The sequence below is a fragment of the Urocitellus parryii genome, chromosome 9, assembly GCF_045843805.1.
Source record: "Urocitellus parryii isolate mUroPar1 chromosome 9, mUroPar1.hap1, whole genome shotgun sequence".
Classification (NCBI taxonomy): Eukaryota; Metazoa; Chordata; class Mammalia; order Rodentia; family Sciuridae; genus Urocitellus; species Urocitellus parryii.
Window position 1 is genome coordinate 62936050 of NC_135539.1, and position 23700 is coordinate 62959749.

Here is a 23700-nt window from a genome sequence, read left to right on the forward strand (position 1 = left end):
ATTTTAAGGAATTTCTCTTACCCCACCAACCTCCCTTACCAAGAATTTGCCTCCCTCTCTCTTCTGAGCTTCCATCCCACCATGGACCCACCTGCAGTAAAACACATGCCACAGTATCTCTGCGAATTCCTGGAGGAGAGAGAAAGTTGCCATCTCTTTATGTCCCCAATCATGAATGATGTCTATTGTAGTCAACCATAAATATTTGTTTATTAAATTAATAAAAGGGTATGTGTATGAGTCAGCTTTCTGTTGCTATAACAAATATCTGAAATAAGCAATTTATAAAAATAAAATGTTTATTTTAGCTCATAGTTTTAGATGTTTCCATCCATGGTAAATTGACCCTAGTGCTTTTGGGTGTGTGACAAGGCAACACATAATGGCATAGAGGCGTTGTAGAACAAAATCTCTTTCACCTCACAGCCAGAAAACAAAAGAGACAAAAAGGAAGGTGTCAAGGTCCCACAATCCCCAGCAGAGCATGCCCTCAATGGCCTAAAGACCTCCCACCAGGCCACACCTCCTAACAGTTCCACCACCTCCCAATAGCGCCTCCCCAGGGCCCAAGCCTTCAATACATGAGCCTTTGGGGACATTTAAGATTCAAACTGTAGCAGTATATTTTCTGAAAATTAAATTATAATTTATTTTTATTTTAATGAAAAACTATGTAAGCTAATTCTGTCTTGTTAGAGCACAATACATAATTAACCTTTTTTCACTTAATGAACCAAGTTCACTTTTACTTGATAAAATATACACTGAGGGCCTGGGCTACAGATATGTCCAGGTCTGTGTGCCAGAATTCCCACAGCACTCCCTGTGGCAAGGCCTTATGAATTCTGGAAATCACATCAGTTCTGCCTCTCTTCTTTCTTCAGACCTCCGTGTTTCTCAGCTTTAGTAAACACAGTCTCCTAATTGTCACTCTTTAATCTGCTAAGGGCAGAAGAATTTGATAACTAAGCACGTTAAACCTGTGTGACTAAAACCCAAAAAATCTCCAAATCAGTGCCTACAAAGTAATACCGTCTTCGGACTTTGGTATTTGTAAGGTACAACAATTACTTCAGCTGTTTGATGTCTTAGAAATTACTTTTTGGGTTCCCCACCATAGTTCTCAGTCCTGGCCTTCACATAATTGAGATTTTACAATAGATAAGTGCCTTCGATACGATTTACCATAATCCATCCTTAGGGGGGAAAAAAAGACTTACATGGAAATTACTCAGCAACAGAAACTGAAAGTTTAAACTGAATTAAATGGCTTTTGCTACGTTCTAAAATGGGCTGATCAATTTTTTATACTGAATTTGACCATTCACAAAACAAAATGCCACTAAATGAATTTATGCTCATATTATGTACCAAGATGGGTTCAATTTTACTTTGGGGGAAAAAATATCCCCAAACTTCCCCAGATGACAGTTCCCCCCCACACTCTGTTACATACACACCATGAACTATCTATGAGTCTAAATTGTCACCCTAGGGCCCAACTGCTTATCTCAATATCATCCTGGCCCATGAAACCTCTGCCCAGAATGACACACGTCACCTCTGTCCAGCCTCATTTCATCCACCAAAGTAGGTCTCGTGGCCAGGCTGAGTGCAGCCAGGAAGGAAAGGAAGGAAGGAAGGAAGAGAAGGAAACAGAGCACAATTTACTACTGTGACGGTAAGAGAAGGGAACAGGTGTCATCAACGAAAAGTAATGACCGTATTTCTTCCCATCAGACAACCACAACCAAAGGAGAGGTCAGTGGGTAAAATTAACTGTACTTGGTGATCTTTCCATCAAGAGTCAAATAATCCAGTTCTGAGGGTTAAGTGATAACCTCCTGGAAGAACTACCCTGTAAGGCTAGGGTGGGTGGAAAGAAAAGAAGGAGGAGAGGGTACCTTCTAAGACTTTGGGGCAGAAGAAGCAGCACAGACAAAATAATAGAGGTGAGATGGGTGGCACAAAATGAAGGTCACACAGCATTCCCTGCTAGGAAAGATGGTGCCTGATCTAGAGTGGTTACAGCAGAGGGTGGAAAAGTGAGACACCACAGGTGAGGAGGGGGTCAAGTTGATCGGGCTGGATTATGGGAAGGTTAAGAGAGAAAGCAGTCATTGGGATTCCGCTTCAGTAAGGTCTACACGAGGCTGATGTTCAAGAGGCAGGAAGAACAGGACTATGGGGAGGTCAGTCCTAAATGTGAAGTTTGCACTGCAGTGGGGACATCCAAGGCACAGCTGCAGAAGAGACCTGGAGCTCAAGGTGAGAGCTGAGCTCCACGGACAACAGACAAGAGTCTCACTAGCTCAGAGACAGGAATGGGTGTCTTGAGACTGCCAGGAGCCATCAGAGCGAGACACGCAGAGGACTTCAGCCAGTTCTTCCTTTTGCATCCCCCTCCCTGAACCAGAGACACATCAAACACTCCTCGGGATTAAAAAAAAAAAAACAAAAAAAAAAAAACGATTCCCATTAGAGTTAAAATAGGATGAAAACAGACAACTGTGTGTGCAATATATATATATATATATATATATATATATATATATATATATATATATATATATATATATATATATAGTTCTAATGGTCAAAATTAGCCCTTTGTAGCATCATGCCTTCCACAGTGTGGCAAATAGCAAATATGTGAAGTATATAAATTGCCTCTATGTCAATGCCTCCCAGATTCATATTTCCACCCCAGGTCTCTGACTCAAGTTCCATCCCATCAAATGGCCCACTCCTGCTTCAGATTTAACATGGCTAGGGAGGACTAGTGCATATTGCTCTGTTTGCATTGTGAGCTCCAGGAAAATGGAATTCCTGTCCAGGCAGAGCAATGTGGTACTTAAGTTGCTCAAGAGCTATGGGCTCCACAGCAAATTGACTACAAATAGTGTTTATCACCCCAAGAATCTCTACCTAATAAAACGGCAAACAGATTCTTGTTATAAACAAAGACATTATGTCTATTTTCTAAACTGCAAATACATAAGCAATTTCTTCTTTGTTCTTTCTCCCTAAATTACAATAATATATTTTTGCAATGAAAAAGTAGTCTCTCTTAATATTGTAGTACTTATCCAATTGATCTGTGTTATACATCATCACCTAGGACCTAATGCCAGCTTTGAGGAATTAGAAAGTCAAGTGGTTTCCCTGTTACTTAATAATGGCCCCCAAGCACAAGAACAGTGATGCTGACAATTTTCTTACAGCATATTGTTATAATTGTTAGTTCAATTCTCATTTGACGTTTGGTCTAGAAATATTTCCTAAACTTTAGCTATATGTTAGTCCCCCTTAGAGGGTGGGGATACATTCTAAGACCCCCAATTGATGCCTAAAACCTCAGACAGCACAATCCTATATGTTTTTCATATATACATACATATTATAATAAAGTTTAATTTATATATTAAGCATAATAAAAGATTAACAATAACAATTATAATGATATGTCATAATGAAATTTCCAGCATCACTACTTTTGTGCTTTAGAGCCAGTAAGTAAAACAAGGATTACTTAACACAAGCATTGTGATATTGCAACAGCCAACCTGATAAGTAATAGGTTCCTGAGTGACTAACGGGTGGGCAACATATACAGTATGGATACACCAGACAAAGGGATGATTCACATCCCAGGCAGGATGAAGCACAATAAGGCAAAATTTCATCACCTACTTAGAATGGCTGCAATTGAGACTTGTTTATTTATGGAATTGTTCATTTAATATTTCTAGACCTCAATTGATCATGGACAACTGAAACCACAGAAAGAGAAGGGGAGACAACTGTATGTACCCAATTGGCTAGCAGATCCACTTAGATGCCCTTCAGACACTTTAGACTCAACATGATCATATTCATAACCCACCCCCACCCCAAAATATACCAGCTCCAATCTAGTGTCCCACTACCATCCAATCGAATGAACATTGGCACTACTTTGACAGCTCCTTCTCCACAACCCAAAGTCAATTCCATATCCTAAATCTCTCTCCGATGTGTCTGTGCATTTCCCTTCTCATTGTATCCTGGGTTCAAGCCTCCACCATCCTTTGCGGGCTTACCTACAATGCCCTAACAAGAAGCAAAGAAACAAGTTAGTACTTCACAACAAGCTAAGCCTTTAAACTCCTGCACCGGCAATCCTATTATTGCTGGGAGGAGGTGCCCCTTATAATGTCCCAATTATAACATTTCCCTACCAGAACATTTGAACTTTGATGCTTCTTTTCCTCAAGTATCTTAAGTTTTTAATGTGGCTGCAACATTTTAATAAAGGGAAAGAAAGAAAGAAAGAAAAGAAAGAAAGAAAGAAAGAAAGAAAGAAAGAAAGAAAGAAAGAAAGAAAGAAAGAGAAAGAAAGAATCAAGGATCCTAGCAAGATTTTGCATTCTTTCTACTGCAATGAAATAACCTTTAAGACTAGCAGGCAGCCTACAAAATACAGTGTTAATATAAGACAAAAACACTTCTTTATCCAATTAGCTCTCAGGTACCTTCAACTTTTTCTCTGAAATTTCTCCCAAATTCAGTCACTGGTTCCCATCTCTCTGAGATTCTTATCATCTCACGCTTAAACTGTGACTATGGAATAGTGAGGGTTTTTTTTCCTCGTCTCGTATTTGCTAATGACATTTTCATCCATAACTAATTTAATCCTATAGCATGTTATTTTTCCAATTTGTTAAGGTCAAGCCAAATTCTTTCATATTTTACAGTATCAGAAATGCCATGAAATCTGAAAATTTGATGAGTTATGTTCCAAATTCTTAATCAAGTTACCCACAGGCACATTAGGCAGAACTAGTCCCTGTGAGCTATTGCTATTTACATGGACCTTTTGATCATGGGAACAATGACAAATGTTCTGTGAATGTGACATTCATTCATCCAGTTAGGAACCATTACTAGGGTCAAGAGAAAGCATTGGCATATTAAACATGAGCACAGCTATTACTGTCCCATTGCTTACTAGAGTTTCCATATATAGAAGACAGATTCATCTAATGCTATTTAGTCTATGCAAAATTCAGTTGGTTATTGTTTCCTTCTGTAAATGACATTATTTGATGATTTATTCTGATATGGTTTTATGTATTTGTGGTTAATCTGACTGTTATGGTTTAGATGTGAGGTGTACCCCAAAAGTTTAGTGTGAGAGACAATGAAAGAGGGTTAATCCTGTGGCAGAGATTAAGTGGGTGGTGGGGCTGGGGATGTGGCTCAAGCAGTAGCGCGCTTGCCTGGCATTTGCCAGGCGCTGGGTTCGATCCTCAGCATCACATAAAAATAAATAAAGATGTTGTGTCCACCAAAAACTAAAAAATAAATATTAAAAAATTCTCTCTCTCTCTCTCTCTCTCTCTCTCTCTCTCTCTCTCTCTCTCTCAAGAGAAGAGAGAGAGAGAGATTAACTGGGTGGTAACTGTAGGCAAGTAGGTATGGCCAGAGAAGGTGGGTTACTGGGGGCATGCCTTTAGGGTATATATTTTATCCTCAGAGAGTGGAGCTCTCTCTGCTTCCTGGTTTGACATGCTGAGCTGCTTTCATCCATCACATTCTTCTGCCATGATGCTCAGCCTCACCTCAAGCCCCAAGAAATGAAGTTGGCCTTCTGTGGATGGAGACCTCTGAAACCCTGAGCCCCCAAATCAATTTTTCCTCCTCTAAAATTGTTGTCAGGTCTTTTGGTCATTGGGCCACAGTAATGGAAAAAGCTGACTACAACAGTGACAGCCGTAATTCTATGATCTACCCTAGCTGTGTGTTTTTTAAGCTACACAACACTGAACAAATTATGATTCTCAGGAATTTCTCATTATCTCCACAATGGAAAAATAATAATAACAGCTCACCACCACAGTGGCACCTGCCAGCTCCTTCAATACTCTGCATGTCTTACTAATACAAATAGTTCCAGTTCTTCAAAGCACTTTCTAACTCTTTCTATTCTGCCTCTCTTTACTCTCATCAAAACTGGGAACTGTTCCAGGTCCCTCACATCTGATATTTCTTATGAAGAATGAATTGAATTAGACATTAAAGGCCTCTGCCTTTTCGCCAGCTTCTGTTATCAGTTTTCTTGGCCTGTCCGTCAGGAGCCCATCCCAATCAACCAATGAAATTAAATCACAACAAAGTCTCTCTAGAACTTGCAGTAACTGGTCCATATGCACAAGGTCCAAAGTGGATTCATAGCATATTCTCTCTGATAGGGTGTCGGGGGGAATTATGACAGTAAGAAAAATATAGATTGCCTTTTTTAATGTGTTACATTTTTTAATTTTGTTTTTGGCTTCTTGTTTACCTACAAAGAGAAAGGAAAATGCAAGAAGAAAGTAACAACAGCATTTCTGATTATTCAAAAACCAAAGCCAGCCTTTTTTTTTTTTCATTTTAATATAGCCAAATGAAGACTCTTCAAGATTTGGGTCTCTTCATATGGCTGTGTCTGCCTCCGTGACTGTGAGAATTTGTACTTGGCAAAGACACATGATAATGCCAGGGTCTACCAACCCAGGAATAGCTGAAGCATTTTATCAGAGGACCAGAAGCTGGACAAAACGTTAAAGGTGGGAAGGAAAGTAATGGGCAGAAGAGGCTCCTAGTCTCTCTCTAAGCTTGCTTCTGTCTCCTCCTTGCTTTGCACAGCATGCAAGAAATCAGAGGCTGAGAGCCAAGTTCATCAGCCCCTCTACCAGCCCTGGAAAAATCTGTTGGTGTTTATCCAGCTGCTGAGCCCATGCAAAGTAATGAGCATTTCCAAATCGTCACACTTGCCAACAAGCTGGAACTAGAGAAAGAATGTGCAACTAAAGGTGGTCAAAGTGTCTTTTTTAAAAAAAATATTTTTAGTTGTAGAAGGACACTTTATTTATTTATTTTTATGTGGTGCTGAGGATCGAACCCAGTGCCTCACACATGCTAGGCAAATGTTCCAACACTGAGCTAAGCCGTAGCCCCAAAGTGTCTTTTTTAAGTGCCTTCTTCAAGATCAAGTTGGTAGAATCAACAAAGGAAAAGACATGCAGGGCTCTGTGGCTCCTGTATCCGCAAATCTCGATCTTAAATAAATCTAAGTTCACCCACTGGAAGAGGGAAAAAAATGCTCTTTTTCTTGAAAAATCTACTGCTTCCTAAACAAATCAATACACTTCTTGGGAAATGTCCTGGACTGGCTTCCTAAGTTCTGCTGCCCACATTACTCATACTCCATGAATCACACTAAAGTTCTCACTGACCTTCTTTTGTACAGAGATAGCTGTTTCCTTCTTCTTTCATTCTTGGAACCGGAAACATTTTGTCATTTTTGTGAAAGACTATTTTCCAATCCAGGCTTTCTACAGAAAATTCTATTTATCTGTGCTTTGACACAGGAAGCATCATTACTCAACTTAATTTGTTCTTATGATCCTTAAAGATCTAAACACCTGTAGTCGGCTATTATTTAAATCCTGCTCCTTCTCCAATGTCCCTCTGGTGGTAACATGTGGTTTACATATCCATGTTAATGTCAGATGACAAAGTAAGGTTACAGTTGGCTTCTGAGCCTTATGTTGTTGAAAGCAAATTTCACTGAACCAGACTGATCAACTGGCAGAATAGGAACACTGCAGGAGAGACTAGAACTCTTCTTCCCCACCAATATCTCCCAAGTCATGGTGAAGAAACACTCAGGCCCACAGACAGAACCTGCTACAGTTTGGATCTTGAATATCCCCCAGAGGCCCCTGTGTTAAGGCTTGATGCTCAGCTTGTTGCTACTGAGAGGTGGTGGGACTTCTAAGAGATGGGACCTAGAGAAAGGAAGTTAGTTCCTTGGGGCTGTGCCCTAAAGGAGAGTGTGGGGCCCCCAGCTCTCCCTGTCTTTGCTTCCTGGGACCTCCATTAGGTGAGCAGTTTTGCTGCACCAGGCACTCCCCACCATGACATTCTGCTCCCCAACATGACATTCTGCTTTGCCACAGGCCCCAAAACAATGGAGCTAACCAACCATGAACTGAAACCATAAGCCAAAATAAACCTTGCCTCCTTTTAAGTTGATTCTCTCAGATAGATTTCTGTCACTTTGACAAAAACTAACAAAGAATTACAGACAGAGCTGCCAAAAAGTCAATGAAGGTTTTCCAAAGCGTGGGTGTCCTTGTATTCAAGAGCTGACACCACTAAGCTGTGTGGTGAGTGGATACCTGCCTCCCAGGTTCCAAAGCCTCATCTCAGAATCTAGAGGTAGGGCCCACAAATCAGCTCCCTCAACCATTCCTAGGTCCACTAATGTTTCAGAACCCCTCCCCTGAAAGAAGGGCCTCACAAACGTTCCGTCCTGTAGGTGGTAAAATGTGGGGACATTTGGTCAAGGTTTTGATTGAGTAGGGGAAACTCTAGCCTGAGAATAACAGGAACAGGGAATACTAGGAGGGATTAGTCAAAGTAATGGAAATGGGTGAGGACAGATGGCCAAAATAACTACAAATTCTCAAGTTAGAATTTTTTTTTTCCAATGCTGTTACCTTAGTGTATTTAATGGCAAAACAGATCAACTTTTGGAATTTTTTAAGCAGATAAAAACCTTCACCATAGAAAAAACAGGAAAGCAAAACAAAGTTTTTAAAATCACACCTTCCTCACCACCCCCATCAAAATCAATCACTAATGCTGGTCTCGTCACTTGTCTCTTCCATACAAATGTGTGATGTGTGTGCAAATGTTTATGTGTGCACACATGGGTGGAGGAAGTAAGTACAATGATATTATTTTGAACTTGTCTTTTTCACCTAACAGTCCAGAATTTTTTTTTCTTAATTCTCAATCAATAAACTAGAAAACACTGCAGTAAGGATAAACTAAGGGCTGGGGATACAGCTCAATTGGTAGAGTGTTTGCCTCATATGCACAAGGTCCTGGGTTCAATCCCCAGCATCCCCCCCAAAAAAAAAAAAAGATGTTAAACTAAGATACTATAATTCTACCTTTTAAAATCAAATCACTAAAATGCCATTCTAACTGTTCAGCATAAGTATTCTGAAGCCAGATGACTTCAGAGTATGATTTTAAAGACAGTGTTGTCCAAAGAAGAGTGCTTTTTCCTCTTCAGTCTCACACATTTTACATATTGATCTACCTGGGGTCTGAATTTGGAGACAGAGGACATCCCAACATTACCTGTGTCCTAGCCAGAGCAGTCTCTTCCCTTTAGGTTCTTCAGACAATGACTATGGGGACAGGTTTTTCCTTCCCATGCCTCCCTCCCCCAGGAGGACACACAGGACCATAGACAGGAGAGCAGCGCTGGAATGTAAGAACGCCTGGGTTCTGATCTCCACTAATCCTCTGATTTGATTGAATAAGTCCTTTAACCTTGGTAAACTGCAGCTTCCCCATCAGTAAAATGAAGAGGTTAGACCAGATTATCTTCTGGCTCCAACATTCTAAGGTAACATGATTCACAAGGGCAATGCTGTGCTTTTTTTGCTTTAAATAGGATAGACCTGGCAGGCATATCAATTTATTATCATTTCCCCCTCAGAGAAATGTAATATGTCAAAATGATCCTGTTCATAGTGCTGCAGTGAACATGGGGTGCAGATGTCTCTTTGACTTACTGATTTCATTTCCTTTGGATATTTGTCCAGTAGTGGGATTACTGGATCATATGGTAGTTCTATTAAAAAAAAAACTCCTAAATGTTTTCTATAATGGCTATATTAATTTCCCACCAATGGAGTGTAAAGGGTCCCTCTTTCACCACATTCTTACCAACACTTGTTGTCTTTTGATGTTTGGACAGTAGCCATTCTAAGTGGAGTGAAGTGGTATCATGTTGTCATTTTGATCTGCATTTCCCTGATGATTTGTGTTGCTGACCCACTTTTTTTTAATTGATCTGTTGGTCTTGTATGTCTCCTTTTAGGAAATGTCATTCACAATAGTCAAGATATGGAATCAACCTAGTGTCCATAAATGGAGGAACAGATAAAAAAATGTGGTACATATACACCATGGAATACTAGTCAGCCATAAAAAGAATGAAATCCTATCATTTGCAGCAATGTGGGTCAACCTGGAAGACATTATGCTATATGAAATAATCCAGACACAGAATGACAGATGTCACGTGATCTCACTCATTTATGCAGAATCTAAAAACTTGTCCTCTCAATAGTAGAGGGTAGCCATGCACCATGGCACACGTCTGTAATCCCAGCGGCTCAGGAGGCTGAGACAGGATCTCGAGTTCAAAGCCAACCTCATCAAAAGCAAGGCACTAAGCAACTCAGTGAGACCCTGTCTGTAAATAAAATACAAAATAGGGCTGGGGATGGGTCTCAGGGTTCAAGTGCCCCTGAGTTTAATCCCCAGTACTCCCCCTACCCCTGCCCCCCAAAACATAGAATAATGATCACCAGAGGTTGCAGAGGGGAGAAGAAAGGGGAAAATGGGTACAATGTTACTATTTGACAGGAGGAACAAATTCTGGTGTTCTTTTGTATAGCAGGACAACGAGAGTTAACAACAACATATTGTAATATTTCAAAATATCTAGAAGAAAGATGTTTGGTCTCATCATAGAGAAATAATAAGTGGTTTTTCTTATTGTTGTTGGGGGCTTTATTTTCTATGTGGGTGGGGGAATGTAAGCCACAGTCTTGCACATGCATGTGCAAGAAATGATAAGTGCTTAAAATGATAGCTGTGCTAATTATCTTGATTTAAACATTACACAATGTATACACATATTGAAACATCCCATTGCACCTTAGAAATGTATATAATTATTTGTCAAACATAAATACATGAACAACCAGAAACTAAGGTGATTTAAGAATACGTCATTCAGTCAATTTTTTTAAAAATTTCCCATTGCTAATACTGTAACCTTGTCAGGGGAAGAGGATCTGCTCCAAAGAAATAAAACCTACCATGGACTGAAATTCTAAGACATTGGTCCTTTCCTGCCTTTGCTCTCTCTCCTCCTCTCTTCACCCTCAATCAATTATTTCTTTAGCTAGAGCTGGGCATAAAATAACTCACATATAAAACTTAGTCTTCCAGAGCGAGAAGGGAAAAGGAAGGTACTAGAAAACGAGATTGATCAAATTATGTTTTATGCATGTATAAATATGCTATAATGAACCCATTATGTAAAATTATAATGCACCAATAAAAATAATGTTTTAAAAAACTTATTCCTCAAAAAAAAAAATAGTCAAGGGTAGTATCTTATATCAGCCTGAAGAAGTTGTTTAGAGGCTCTTTTCTCAAAGGGTTTATAAAGAACAGAATATTTACAGTTTTAGAGCTACTCAGTTTTGAGTGTGTACTTTTAACAGAGAGTTAGGTTGGCTTCTTGACATCAGTCTATCTTTCCTTAGCTTTTCTAGACTTTTCCCCTCACTCTGAGCCCATCTCTTTCATCTGAGCTCCCCACAAATTCCCTTAATCAAAAAAAAAATAATAATAGTCTTCAGTTTCTATTTTATTTAAAAACAGTTTTACCTCCTCAGATACCACTTTGGAAATTTTTGCCTACACACTGCCAATTCTTTATTACTTCCAAATAAAACTTACAATAATTATTGGTTGCATTTTAGAAAACAATATGGACTCTCTCATATGGTGTATCCCTTCTGTTCCCTGAAGCAGTAGGCCGGCCTGCGTTTCTTCATTGCTTAAATGAGTCATGTTATATACTGACAGGCTCTGGGCTTTGCCTGTACTATGCTGGTTACATCATTACCAACAAAAGATTTACAATCAGGTTTCCATGGCAAACGACAAGAACAAATGAAAAAGCCCAAGAGGAATACAAACAGAAAAGATAAGGCTGGGTCAACCTCAGAAACTGGAATGTGAGCCACCCAAAGACCGCAACCACCACACTCCCAATACCTGGAATTACTGGCATTTCCCTGAAACAGGACAATGACCACCCAGTGAAGGAAGACACTAGACTTTTCTGTGGATATTCATAGTCAAAGCTCCATGAAAGAAAGACTCTGAGCACATAAGGGCAGTCACCTTCCGCATACAAATTCTTTTCCTTGTTAAATGGTCCAGGCAATTGTTGCCATTTTAATGGCCCCATGTGGAATGAGTATTTAGAATCATCTTCTTCTAAATCTCCATGTCTTCTGTAACCCTGGTAGCTAAGTACTGATATCAACGATTATCTAAATGCAAACAGTTGTTGGAAAGGGGCAGAAATCAATAAGGATGGGTCGGCCTAAAAGAGACCCAAAAAAAAAAAAAATGGTGGGTGTAGATTCACAACAGCCACAGGAGGTAAAGCCACAGGCACCTTGCAGGTGAGACAGCAACACACACACACACACACACACACACACACACACACACATTCTCTCTCTCTCTCTCTCTCTCTCTCTCTCTGTCTGTCTCTCTCTCTCTCTCTCTCTCTCTCTCTCTCTCTCTCTCTCTTTCATCTGTTCAGAGGGCATATATGAAAGGGGACATTTCCATTCATTCATTCACAAAAAAACAACATCAGAACTGTGACTTTTTCCTCTTTGTAGCCCTAGAACTACTCCAGGCACACAGCAGGCAATCAATAAATGTGCACTAAATGAAAACATACGGCCAGATTCAGTCGTGAAACCCTTTGGCATTTAAACACTTAGTCAAATAAAAGTGTATCGTTTCGCACAAGGGACGGTGGATGAATTCGCCTAGCCCTATGGACATCCTCGTGCCAGAATGAGACAAGTTTCTTGTTTCTTAATTTCCTCTCAGTAATTCCTCCCTTCCCAATCGATTCATGAAGATGAATTCAGGTCACTTTGAGGCCTACAAGGCTGTTAGAGGAAAGCATAAATGTTGTCCAATATATACATATAATCATAATTCGAACGTATATAGAGAAAATATTTGCTAGACTCCCCTGCGGGCCTACTTCCTCCGTGGCCGCTCATTGATGATGACTTGAATAGTCATTTTGCCTATAGCTATTGCCTTAGCAAAGAAGTCAGAGTGAAACAAACCTTTTTCATAAGCATATCGTAAAAGAAAGGGTCTATTATATGACATGAGCCTACTGAGTAAATTATTAAACTAACAGGCCGGGGTGTGGAGTCCGGGATTCTAATATTCCTCCACACCACCTCAAACACTCTTAGCCCCCCACCACTGACAGCCTGCTTCCCTGGGCCTCCTTCTCCCTCCTCTGTCGCTTCCTCCCCCTGTCTGGTGCCAGCCTGCGTTCTGTCCCTTCACACCAGCCTGCCATTGCTATTCTTGCCATCTGGAGTCAGTTTTCAGTATCTCTGTCTCATCAACTCTCCATCTATTTTAAAATATCATCTGAAAACATATGTTCCCCCACCACCACCCCTTTCAATTTCCTCTCTGCTTTTATTTATTTCATCCTCTGACTTCCTTTTTGCTCTGAGAAACTCATCTGATTCACTTCAGAAAACTGCTCTACAAAGGACTCTCACTGCATTTGATAGGAAAGATGGTAATCTCCCAGACTGGAAATACCTCATGTGAGTGGTCAGCACATGCGCCTCCATTTTGTCTCCAGGAGGGAGAATGGAAAGGGTGAAAAAGAATACCAATCAGGCCGTGGGGGCAAAATTCCGACATTAAAAAGACCTAGAAGCCACCTGAGATAAAACCATCACTGAAGTTTTGAAAGTAAGCTGTCCCAATCACCTTTTTAAACACTCCTAACTCAATAAGAAGCTGCTTTGCTTTGTTTTTTTGTTTTTGTTTTTGTTTTTTCAGTGCTAGGGAGCAAATCCAGAGCTTTGCACACACTAGGCAAGTGCTCTACCACTAAGCTACGTTCCCAGCCCAGAAGAGCCTATTTTTTAGGGTGATCAGTAATAGAGTTGAGAGGGGAAAAAAAAAAACTAAAAAGCCTTCCTCAATCCATTTATCCTTCAAAACATGCCTAATAACCTGGACTAAAAACAAAACAAAATAAAAAAGAAATAAAAGCCCCCCCAGACACAGAAAGGATAAATATGCTCGGACACCCCGTTGATCAATAACTTCAATCTCCAGACTGCCTGGCCATCTCATTTGATTGACTCTTTACTTTTCCTAATTAACCTCTGCTGCTGTGATTACACCCTTTTAATTCTCTCCAGGAATATTTATTAATCATGCGTGGGATGCGTGGTTCTCAATGCTCTCCACCAACCGCGGCTGCTTTTCTGAACCGTGCTCTTGATTGTGTTTCTTTCATCCGACTTGCCTTTTCTTTCTTTATTCCCCCCTCGCCACAGTGAAGAAGCTGAAAAATGAGGATCTCACTCTCTAACTCCACTTTATTGTCAGCTCAGCGCTGCAGCAGTTGTTAAGAGCTGGAAGAATCAATGTTGCTAAGCAACCCTTTTGCACCCCGTGTAAAAGATAAAGAGCAGGATGCGAGGCTCTGAGGACGAGGCGGTCCAGCTTCCCGCAAACTCTGGGGGGCCAACCCCAGCGCAGTCACAGAGAAATGTAGATTCTATTAATATAGGCCTAAGAGGAAAGTTCTCAAATTGTCTTTCTTTTCTTTTTAGAGCATTTGTAATTTTCTCCAAAAGAAATATGACCTAATCGGCAAAGAAATGGGTAACAAACCCATAATTTAAGAGTTTCCAGGATTGATTTTGTCCCGATTTCCTGGTTGAACAGAGCTGCTTCATTAGGTACCCTTCCGTGACCTGGTGGCTTCCCTGAGAAAATGCAAATCAGTTGCTTCTTCAGAAAGTCACAAGAAATCGAGTTTGCCAATGGCGTTTTGAAGTATTCAGCAATGACTAAACTATCTATTAAATGATAACACGTATTCTGTGACCTTCCTTAGAGGTCCTTTGTGGCTTTTGTTTTCTAATCAAAGGTTCCATTCCCACATATTGACCTTACATGGGAACACTCTGTAGCTTCTTGGAGGTAATAACCACCAGAATGTAACTTTAGAGAAGGGAGGGTCATCTCTTGTGTTCACAGAGCTGAAGTTGAAGTGGATGGGCCAATAATGGAGTCCCAGACTGGGCCAGCCCTTCAGCCACAGGGCTCAGACTGCCCTCTCTCCGTCACTTCCTAATTGAGGCAAGAAATGAATGACTGGGTGGTATTACAGCATCATAGATTTCCACCACTTGTGCTCAACTGCAAGGCTAAGACTCCTGCAATACTCAGATTCTTCCTCATAGCTAAGACTGTCAGTCACCCCCACAATCTCTCTTCTCAGTTCTTCCAAGATAAGACTTCAGGCCCAGCTCCCTTGAAGCTAAGGTGGCCAAGAAACAGCTCTGGACAAAATAATCCATACAGAAATGACAGGTGAAACTCCCTAACAGTAGTTTTCATTCCTCCTCCTTGTTGGAGGAAAATTGTACTTGGTAGGAGCCACTGGGAAACATGTAGAAAAGAGCAAGACTTAGAAATGGTGGGGAAATAAGAAGAGAATGAGTCTGGGTCCCTGATGGCTTCCAGAGCAGAGTCACTGCCTCGGCTCTGACTTAGGTGACTAAGAAATACACATCTGCCTTGTTCAAGTCACTGTTGTTTGGCTTCTGTCACTTGCAGTCAAGTTCACATCCTAAAAAATGTGGACTCCTGTAATTGATGTTCCACCTCATAGATTCAACCCAGACCCAAGAAGTGTCAAACATGCCACAAGAAAAACTTTGTGTGCCCAAAGGAAACTCCAAGTAAGTTTAATAAGTGGAAATTGTAATGAGATCTACCACTTACAGGACACTTCTTTCCATTATACCAAGAAAGTGAAGCAGTTCTCATCTATAATTCAGTTTAGGAAACATCATGCTTTTCAAATAGCCAGCATCTATTCACTGAGCACCACTGTGTGCAGTGCACTTGTCAAGACAGAGGGGGAGCCTCAAAGACGGACAGGACAGACGGTCTTCTGGAACATTGTCATGGGAGTGTCATGAAATAACATTCTGTTAGATTCTTGCTTGAATGACAATTGACAAACCATTCCACTTCTCTGTAGTGATGAGGAAGGTCATCCCTGAGGTCTCATCTGCTTCTAAAATATCTAGGCTTCGACCACAACTATTAATATGCTACTTTAGTATCTCACCAGGGACATAAATTAGGATTCTTGCTTGATACACAAGCTAATCTTAATCTCAAAATTCTCTATATCATTTTTTCAGCTTTAATGAGACATAATTAGCAAACAATATAATGCACATATTTGAAGTGTACAATTTAATGAGCTTTGACATGTGTATACCCATGAAACCATCACAACAAGATAATGAACATTCCCATCATGAATTGCTTCCTCATTCCTCTCTGTAATCCATACCTCTTCTTCCAAATTATCCCAAACCCAGAGAACTACCAATATTCTGCCTGTTGCTATAGATTAATTTGACTTTTCTAGAAGTTTATCAAATGGGAATAATATAATGTGCACACAGTCCTGACTGCCGCCTTTTACTCAATCTAATTATTTTGAGATTCACACACATCGTTGAAATGTATTGACCGTTTTGTTCCTTTTCATTGATGAGTAGTACTGCTGTATGGCTAGACCAAAATTCATCCAATCACTTTTCAATGACATTCAGGTTGTTTCCAGTTTGGGCTATTAAAGTTGCTATGAGCATTCACGTACAAGTCAGTATACACAAATGTTTGTACATGTTTCTAACCATTTTGGAATGGAATATAGAACAATGAACAGTCTGGGGACATGTGACATCTCACTACAAATTGAGTATCCCTAATCCAAACATTTTTAAAGTTTTAGATTCTGGAGCATTTCAGATTTTGAATTTTCAGATTATGGATGCTCAACCATAAAATATACACAAGTATTCCAAAATCTGAAAAAAAATTGGAAATACTCTAATAGCAAACATTTGAGTAAGGGATACTCAACCTGTGATATTGATTCCTCCAATTAATGAGGGGGATACATCACTACTTATTTAGGCCTTAACTTTTCTCAGCAACATTCTGTAGTTTTCAATATAGAAGTCTTACACATCTTTGATAAAAACCACCCTATTTCATAATTTTTGGTGCTATTGTAAATGGTAGTGTTTTTCAATTTCAAATTTTAACTTTTCACTGCTATTATACAGAAAGGAACTTTTTAAACATTGGCCTTATTTCCTTTAACCTTGTTAAATTCACATTTGCAGAGGAGGTAGAGAGGGAAGATGGGAGGGGAGGGGAGGGGGGATAGTAGGGGATAGGAAAGGTAGCAGAATACAACAGCCACTAATATGCCATTATGTAAAAATGTGGATGTGTAACTGATGTGATTCTGCAATTTGTATTTGGGGTAAAAATGGGAGTTCATAACCCACTTGAGTCAAATGTATGAAAGATGATATGTCATGAGCTTTGTAATGTTTTGAACAACCAACAAAAAAAAATTCACATTTTAGTTCCAGTAGTTTCTTCTTAAATTCTTTCTCTTTAGTCTTCAGATTATCTACATAGACAATCACATTGTAAATATGGTTTTACCCTTTGTTGTTGTTGTTTTTCTCTGTCCTTATTGCATTGACAAGAATATCTTCACATTTTTCAATACAAGAGATGAAAGAAAACACCACATCTTATTCTTCCTCTTAGGAAAAAGCTTCTGGTTGTACCCTGTTGAGGAAGACACTGGCTTCACATTTTCCGTGGATGTCCTTTCTCAGGATGAAGAAGATCCCTTCTATGTCTACATTGCTGAGATGTTAAGCAGGAATTGAAAATGAATATAGTTGTTTCTTTCTACATCTATTAACATAAATATATGGGTTTTCCCTTTTAGCCTGCTGATATGAATGACACTGACTCTTTTAATGATAAACCAATACTGCGTTACTGGGATAAACTTCACTTGGCCCTGATGTGTTATACTTGCATACATTGTTAAGTTTGATTGGCTAAGTTTAAACAACAACAACAACAAAAAAAAACTTTAATATCCATGTTTGTAACCGACGTGATTCTGCAATCTGCATTTGGGGTAAAATTGGGAGTTCATAACCCACTTCAATCTAATGTATGAAATATGATATGTCAAGAGCTTTGTAATGTTGTGAACAACCAATAAAAATTAAAAAAAGAAAAAAAATATCCATGTTCATGGAGACTGATGCTCTGAAATTTTCATTTCTTGTAATTTCTTTAGCTGGTTTTGAATTAGAATGATTCTGCCCTCAAGGCTCCTACTATTTTCTGAAAGAATTTATGTAGAATTGATATTTCTTCCTTCAATGTTTAGTAGAAAGCATCTGGGTCAAGAGTTTTCTTTGGGGAAATGGTTTTAAAATACATACTGAAGTTTTTTGTTTTGTTTTGTTTTTGGTGTTTTGTTCTGTTTTGTTACTGGGGATTAAACCTGGGGTGCTTAACCACTGAGCCACATCCCTGCTCTTTTTTATATTTTATTTAGAGACAATGTCTCACTGAGTTGCTTAGGGCCTTAGCTATGTTGCTGAGGCTGGCTTTAAATTCGCAGTCCTCCTGCCTCAGCCTCCTGAGCTGCTGGGGTTACAGGTGTGCATCACCACACCGAGCCATACTGAAGTTTTTAAAATAGAAATAAGACTATGTTCAACTTGCTTATTTTTTCTTGAGTGAGTTCTCTTAGCATATCTTTTAAAGAAATTTTCCATTTAGTTTAAAAACTTGTTGGAAGTTCTAGCCAGAGCAATTAGGCAGAAGAAAGAAAAAAAAAAAAAGACATCAAATTGGAAGGAGGAAGCATTTGTAGACAACATCTTCTATGGGGGCTGGAGTTGCAGCTCAGTAGCTGAGCACTTGCCTTGCATGCATGAGGCACAGGGTTCAATCCTCAGCACCACATTAAAAAAAAATAAAATGAAGATTAAAAAAAAAAGTCAACATCTTCTATAGATCTTATCTATAGGAAAAACCCAAAACACCACCAAAAAGCTATTAGAACTAATGAACAAATTCAACAAAAGTTGCAGGACCCTAAATCAGCACACAAAACTCCATAGCCTTTCTATATGCTAACAGCAAATTATCCAAAAACAAAATCAGGAAAGAAATCTCATTTAAAATAACTAAACAATATTTAGGAATAAATTTAACCCAAAAGGTGAAAAATCTCTATAATAAAAATTATAAATCATTGATGGAAGAAATTGAAGGGAACAATTTTTGTGTGTTCATGGATAGGAAATATCATTGTTAAAATGTCTACACTACTCAAAATAATCTACAGATCTAATGCAACCTCTATCAAAATACCAATGGCACTCTTCACAGAACTACAAAAAAAAAAATCCTAAAATTCATGTGGAACCACACAACAAAGCAATCAGATGCAAAAAGAACAAAACAGAATCCAGTACACTACCCAACTTCAAAACATACTACAAAACCCGAGTAATGGCAACCTTGTGGTATGACATAAAGACAGATACAGATCAAGGGGACAGATTAGGGATCCCAGCAGTAAAAGCAAGCATTTACAGCCAAATGACCTTTCACATAGGTGACAAGTAGAAGTGTTAGGGAAAGGACAGTCTCTTCAATAAAGAGGGCTAGGAAAATGAGACACACTCGTGCAGAAAAGTAAAAACAGACCCTTATTTCTCACCATGTACAAAAATCAATTCGCAGTGGACGAAAGATTTCAAAACAAGACATAAAATGACCAGAAGCAAACTCAGGGAAAATCCTCCAGGACATTGAAATAGGCAAGGATTTTTTAGGCTATGACACCCAAAGCATTGGAAACTAGACAGAAGATAACAAGTGCTGATAAAGGTGTGTTAGTAGGAATGTAGATTAGTACAGCCACTATGGAGAACAATACAGAGGTTCCTCACAAAATTAAAGACAGTATTACCACAAGATCCAGCAACCAAAGGAAAGGCACACACACCTCCACCCCTGTATTTATTGCAGCATTATTCACAACAGCCTATGTATGGAACCAATCTAAGTGCCCATTAAAAGGCGAAGGGGTAAAGAAAATGGATCTGTGCTGTCTCTGGGGTGTGTGTGTGTGTGTGTGTGTGTGTGGTGGAATATTATTCAGTCACAAAAAAGGATAAAATCTGGTCAATTTTGGTAACATGGAAGGAACTGGAAGACATTATGTTTAGTGAAATAAGCCAGGCACAGAAAGACAAGTATCATATGCTCTCACTCATATGTGGAACCTAAAAATATTGATTTCATAGATGTTGACAGCAAAATGATGGTTTCAAGAAGCTGGGGGAGAACAGGAGGGATGGATGGGATGGGATAAGATTGGTTAACAGGTACTGGTGTTCTCTTGCACAGTAGGGTGATTATAGATAAAAACGATGCACTGTATATTTCAAAAAATGCTAGAAGAAAGGATATTTAATGTTTTCACTATAAAGAAAAGATAAATGCTTGAGGAGACAGATATGTGTACCTTGATTTGAACATTCCACAGTGCATACATGTATTGAAATGTACAATTTATGTGTCAATTAAAGAAAAAAAAAGAATTGTCAAACAGTAAGTTTGACAAATATTTTTCATAATATTCCCCTACAGAATCTGTAATAAGAGCTAGATATGTAGCTCAGTGGTAGAGCACTTGCCTAATATGGATAAGGCCCTGAGTTTGATCCCCAGCACCACAAAACTAAAGAACAGAATCTATAATAAATGTCATGTGTGCCATTCCCAGTATTGGTTATTTGTGCCGCTTACTTCTTAGCCAAAAATATCTGGATAGATATTTATCAATTTTCTTATTCTCAGTCTAGTTTTTGCTCTCACCAGTTTTTTCTAATTTTTTTGTTTCATTAATTTTTATTCTTACATTTTATTATTTCTTTTCCCCATCTATAATTTGTCCTTTTTCTATTTCTCTATGATAGAAGCTTAAGTTGTTGTTTTTAGAACTTGCAGCTTTCCTACTAGAGGTGAAGCATCCATTATCCAAAACCCTCGGCACTAGAATTAGTTCAGATTTCAGAGTTTTGGGGGGTTTGGAAATACTCACATACACATTACCAGTTGATCATCTCTAATTAAAATTCCAAAATTCTCCAAAATCCAAAACTTTTGTGGTTTTATTTTGTTGTGCTTAAGTTTTATAATATCCTTTTAAATATTTTTGAACTGGAACTGGATACAATAAAGTTACTGGATAAAATTTGGTTCATGACTTGCGCTTAAACTTTCCAGAACAGCCATTAGTCTAGGGATAATTTGGCGCCTTAACTGAAGCACTGGTCTTCCAAGAGTTCTAGTTGACACCTTGTGTGTCAGGAGGTCTTCGTTCTCTGGGAGGTGGAAAAAGAAACTACAGATTGAGCCTTCCTAACCCCAAAATCTGAAATGCTCCAAAACCAGATACTTCTTAAATACTAATGTGATGCCCCAAGTGGAAAATTCCACACCATAAAATTTTGTTTCTTACATAAAATTAGGCTTAAATATTATACAAAACAACCTTCAGTCTTTGTGTATTATATATATATATATATATATATATATATATATATATATATATGAAATTCTTCTTTTTTTTTTTTTTTTTTTTTTTGGTACCAGGGATTGCACTCAGGGACACTCGACCACTGAGCCACATCCCCAGTCCTATTTTGTATTTAATTTACAGACAGAGTCTCATTAAGTTACTTAGCAAGCCTCGTGCTTTTGCTGAGGCTGGCTTTGAACTTGTGATCCTCTTGCCTCAGCCTCCCCAGCCTCTGGGTTTACAGGCATATGCCACTGTGCCCGGCCTGAAACAAATAAATTTTGTGTTTAGATTTGGGTCTCATCTCCAGGATATTTCAATATGTATATGTAAATAAAAAACTAAAATCCAAAACACTTCTGGTCCCAAGCTTTTCAGATAAGAAATGCTCAACTAGTATTGAGTCTCTAAATCCTGTCTTACCCTGGCCCTAGGCAGTTTCCTCCCATTCATTCACTCTGCAGATCTCGGGCTATCTCTGAGTGTGGCTATCTCCAATCCAAGACCCTGTCTTGTGAATTGTAATGGCCTCAGTTTCCTCCAAAGTCTGAACTCTATTGTGGGCTCTGTTATAAATCTGAAAATACATTCCTGTGCTGCAGCCTGGAACTCTCTGCAGGCAGTAAGCAGCATAATCTCATCTGTTTCTCTTTCCAGAAAGATAACTGTCTTGTGCCATTGGTCTAAATCTGAAAATTGATGTCAAATATATTGCCTAGTTATTTTTAGTTTTTTAAAATGAGAGAAAAATTTTGATCCCTTTCCTGGTCCCCCATTTTTTTTTGGGGGGGGGACCAGGGATTGAACTCAGGGGCACTTGGTCACTGAGCCACAGCCACAGCTGTATTTTGTATTTTATTTAGAGACAAGTTTCTTAGCACCTCACTTTTGCTGAGGCTGGCTCTGAACGCATAATCCTTCTACCTCCGCCTCAAGAAACAAACATTATGACAGATGTCACTAAAAAGTCTTCATAACATCTTAATCTGTTTGTTTTTTTAACTTTGGAGAGTTAGTTGAATATATAGCATTTTGGTTTTAAAATGGGCTGAAATGTGAGTAACCTAAGTGTCCATCAACTGATGAATCAAAACATACACAGTGGAATACTATTCATCCATTAAAAAGGATGGAGTCCTATAATTTGGGGACAACCAGGATGAAACTGAAGATCGTTATGTGAAGTAAAATAAGGCAGGCACAGAAAAACAAGAACTTCATGGTCTCATTCCTGTATGGAATCTAAAAAAAAACCCGATTTCACACAAGTTGAGCATAGTAAAGTGATCACCAAAGTAGCAAGGAGTGAGGGATACAGAAAGTTTGATCGGATCAAACAGTAGTGTTATAGTCAGGTAGGAACAAGAAGCTCTATTGTGCTATTGCAAAGCAGGGTGACCAAGTAATAATCATGTACTGTCTATCTCAAAAAGGTAGATAAAGGATTGTGAATGTTTTCGCTACAAATAAAAATAAAATTTTGAAGAAATAGGTATGTTTACCCTGATATTGTTGAAGTATCACATGGAACCCCATAAATACAGGCAATTTTTTATGTTTTTACATGCCAGTTAAAATGAATTTAAATTGAAAATATATATTAATAATCAAAATATCCTGGGCTCTGGAGTCAGGCAATCCAGGCTCAAGTACCTATTTAGCCACAACCATTTCTGTGTGACCTTACATTAGTTATTTACCTCTAAGTCCACCTTATCTATAGACTATCCTAAATCTATGCCTACCTCAGGGATGCTATGAGGTTTGAGTGAGAAAACTCCCACACAGCATTCAGTGTTGCTCTTAGTACAACAAATTACTTTTAATAGTTGTGAACATAGCCAGGCACAGTGGCGCTTGCCGGTAATCCAAGCAGCTCAGGAGCCTGACACAGGAGGATCACAAGTTCAAGGCCACCTCAGCAAATTTAGTGAGGCCCTGAGAAACTTAGCAAGACCCTGTCTCAAAGTAGAAAAATTTAAAAAGGGCAAGGAATGTAGACCAGTGGTTAAGTGCCCCTGGGTTTCAATATTCATTGAAGACAATCTCCTCTATGTCAGGAGACAAAAACAGCAACCTAGTGTTCGTCTGGTTGATCTAGGGTCCCCACAGCTATTACCAATGGAAATGGTGCCCGCTGCAGGTGGCACCCCAAACTACCTACACCAGCTGAAGAATCTCATCAAATTCAGAAACTGAAGGAATGTCACTTCCAGAAGATGGAACCCCCCTAAGGTTTTCTATCTGGTTTT

General features: G+C 39.1%; 1 protein-coding gene and 1 non-coding gene across 3 annotated transcripts in view; one reads left to right on the forward strand and one right to left on the reverse strand.

The window, feature by feature from the left end:
• The window catches only part of Nebl (nebulette), a 327715-nt gene that overhangs the window by 251843 nt on the left and 52172 nt on the right, over positions 1 to 23700 (reverse strand). The window lies entirely within an intron of this gene.
• On the forward strand, positions 8871 to 8943 carry Trnam-cau (transfer RNA methionine (anticodon CAU)). Its single transcript has one exon. It is a non-coding gene; the product is annotated as a tRNA-Met (tRNA).